The sequence below is a fragment of the Phalaenopsis equestris genome, unplaced genomic scaffold (genome assembly GCF_001263595.1).
Source record: "Phalaenopsis equestris unplaced genomic scaffold, ASM126359v1 Scaffold201002, whole genome shotgun sequence".
Classification (NCBI taxonomy): Eukaryota; Viridiplantae; Streptophyta; class Magnoliopsida; order Asparagales; family Orchidaceae; genus Phalaenopsis; species Phalaenopsis equestris.
Window position 1 is genome coordinate 219810 of NW_018220787.1, and position 3887 is coordinate 223696.

Genomic DNA, 3887 nt, shown 5'->3' on the forward strand with positions numbered 1-3887 from the left:
TTGATTGTTTTAGGGTTATCTATATGGCCATATGTCTATGACCGGGTCCAAATTTTGTAATTAACCTCAATATAATGAAAATTTTGAGAAGAATTTTGAACTTCACACGTTCTCTTTTCTACTTTTGAATTTAAATATTCTATTAAATTAAACAAAACTCACACATAAAATGAGTAATCTTTTTTCACCAAAACAAACTAAAATTCACTTTAATGGATACTCTTTTTTATTCTTGTTCATGCCAAACTTTGGTCCACTGACGTTTCCTTCTGTCGTCTGCAAAAAAATGTCAGGACAGAGGCTGTCCAGGATGGCTGGAACCTCGCACTGAATGAAGAGATGGTGCCACAAGGAGGTGTCATAGATTTTAACATAGATCTTAACCAGATTGATATGGACTATGAGGGTCCTATAATGGACATAGTCAGCAATAAATAAAAGGATGGGCTGCCTTCACTGTTGAGGGAGACCACTCAAGATGATGTGTCACTCAAAGGTAAAAAATGTGATAGCGAAACAAGATCCGATGGAGGATTCAAGTCATCTGCCCTCCATGGTGGCTACTCCAGCAAGGGGCCTGATAGTATAGCCACCCGTAGTGAACAAATACCGAATACTCCGCTCTGCAGAACGCAATGCAGAAATGCAAGCCAAAAGAAACATAGAGCCTTTCTGCGACAGGAGCGCAAGCGCCAGAGAGACGTGAGTAGTCTTCTTACCACCATTTTTGAGGGACATATTTACGATCCAGATTTGAGAGAAACTTCTTCCAGCTTGCCCACTATAGTTAAAGAGTCAGGATTTGTGACAGGATCAGATGTGCCCCCGACCTCAGATATCTTGTGCAGAGGTTGCCCAACATGCAAAGTTGAGGTACCAGCCGGGACATCAGTCACGAGCGCATTTGTAGAATGCCCGGACTGCAACGTTCTACATGTACAACGTTTGAGTACCTTAGAAGAATACAATTCAAGCATCAACAAGTCTCAGACTCCATATTTTGTGGTAAATGAACCGTATGTCCCACTGGGGACGGATCATCGCGCACCATGGAGCCCAAAATCATACATCTCACTTGAAGGTGAATCTCATATTTCGGATCGACCAACACAAATTTGGCTTCCCGCCGAGGCCCGGAGGAAGGAACGCCCCAGGCAGCTGCCAACTCCCGGTATGGTAGAATACTACAAAATAAGCAAAGTAAACAAAAGAGAATTCGAGTTCTATGAAGAGGTTCAGGGAAAGTTTATCAACATATTGGAGGGCCTGGAGCTATATACCAGGGTTTTCCTTGAAACTGATGAAAGAATCATTCTGGACTACATCTTTGGTTTAAGAGATAGAGGTCAAGCAGGCCTTCTCATGGGGAGAACATATTCCGAGTCGAAGAAATGGATGCGGGGAAAGGGAAGAATCAGCATCCAATGAGACTGTTGCTACAATTTTACAAACGACAGACGGGGGAATCCGCCTGGGCTCCTCAAATACGACCAAGTGGATTCGTTACCACCGATGATAAAATGGATGATCAAGAGAATGGTCAAGTGGAATATTCTACTCGCTACTTGCATTCCCAACAGTTGCATCATCAACATTTATGAAGAAGGTGACTGCATTCCCCCACACATCGATCATCATAATTTTGTGAGGCCCTTCTGCATGGTCTCGTTCATGAGTAAAAGCAATATTCTGTTTGGAAAAGAAATTGATATAGTCGGCCTTGGTGAATTTAGAGGGCTGTGGAGATTCCTCTTCCAGTTGGTTCAGTACTTGTTCTCAAGGGTAACGGTGCAAACGTTGCCAAACACTGCATTCCAGGAGTACGACACCGTAGGGTGTCTGTAACCTTCCGCAGAATGGATGACAGTAAAATTTCATATGGATTCCAGCAGGACCCAGAATTAGAGGAGTTGTTTCCTTACAAGCTATGAGAAGGTTGTACCTCTAAGTACATGCGAAGTGAACTCTTATCTTGGTGCATGACTTAGAAGGTCTGCTTGATCAGGAGCTCAATAGACCAAGCACAGAGGGTTCCCTTGCTTTCTCTTAACAACATGACATGTATCTGATGTGATCAGTCTATGATGTACCCATATCATGAGAGGGTTCTCAGTGTATTTCATCATGGATTACATGATGTACCTTTTTAGGCATTAGCCTATATTTGATCTGTAATTTGATCTGTAGCATCTTTAGATCTGTAGCATCTTTATTGAAGCAGATTAATGAAAATTTCTCTCAAATTGTGCCTTTTTGTCAATTGCCTTTTTGTGTGATGGATGAAAGCCGCGAATCATGCGATGGTTCATAGTTCCAATGAACAAATAACGAAACAACAAATCCTCAACAACAAACAAAACACAAATGAAAGATAATCATAAATGAATAAATAATAAAACAAATTTCTTATCAACCAATTAAAATTAAAACTTTAAAAACACATTTTTGAAAAATTAATTGTGATAAAAACAACAAGAAAATAAAATAAACCTGCTGAGTGGATACTTTTGTCTTCAGAATTTCCTACTCTTCGTGCGCGTAGCACAACCATCGTTATCTACATTAACTCTCTGTACATCCTCACAAAATTTCACTTTCTGCACATAACTCCACAAAACTTTACAAATCGTCCTTACATTCCGACGCTTTCTTTTGAGAATTGACCTACATTTCAATTCTCATTTCTGAATCAGTCCTACATTTTTGATTCACTACATTTGAAGTCGGTCCTTACATTCCGACGCTTTTTTTTTAGAATTGACCTACATTTCAATTCTCATTTTTGAATCAGTCCTACATTTTTTATTCACTACATTTGAGGTCGGTTCTTACATTCCGACGCTTTCTTCTTACATTCCGACGCTTTTTCAATTCTCTGACGCCCTCTTTTGAGAATTGACCTACGTTTCAATTCTAATTTCTGAATCAGTCCTACATTTTTAATTCACTTCATTTGAGGTCGGTCCTTGCATTCTGACGCCCTCTTTTGAGAATTGACCTACGTTTCAATTCTAATTTCTGAATCAGTCCTACATTTTTAATTCATTACATTTGAGGTCGGTCCTTACATTCTGACGCCCTCTTTTGAGAATTGACCTACATTTCAATTCTCATTTCCGAATTAGTCCTACATTACTGATTCATTACATTTGAGGTTGGTCCTTACATTCCGACGCACTCTCTTTTGAGAATTGACCTACATTTCAACTCTCATTTCTAAATCAGTCCTACATTTCTGATTCTTTACATTTGAGGTCGGTCCTTACATTCTGATACTCTCTTTTGAGAATTGTCCTACATTTCAATTCTCATTTCTGAATTAGTCCTACATTGCTGATTCATTACATTTGAGGTCGGTCCTTACATTCTAACGCCCTCCTTTGAGAATTGACCTATATTTCAATTCTCACTTCCGAATCAACCATACATTTCTAATTCATTACATTCGATGTCAGTCCTTACATTCCTACACTCTCTTTCGAGAATTGACCTACATTTCAATTCTCATTTCTAGATGAGTCCTATATTTTTATTCATTACATTCGAGGTCGGTCCTTACACTCTGACTCTCTCTCTCTCTCTTTTTGAATTGATATTTGAATTTCAATTCCCACCTCTGGGTCAGCAATTACTTTCTGACTCCCATCCTTTGGAAATCTTTGAAATTTCATAACTCAAAGTCCACTCTCCAATCCCCAGCGAGAGTCCCTACTTCTCAACTTGATTAAGCACACACATGCTAATTCCCCGGCAGAAACAAATCACACATCAAATGTCATATATGTATATATATATATATATATATACCTGTTAGCTTCCTTCTTTTAACTTTTTAGGCAATGTCAAGATACACACGCAGGGAGGCTACCTGCCTATCCTTGCACGGT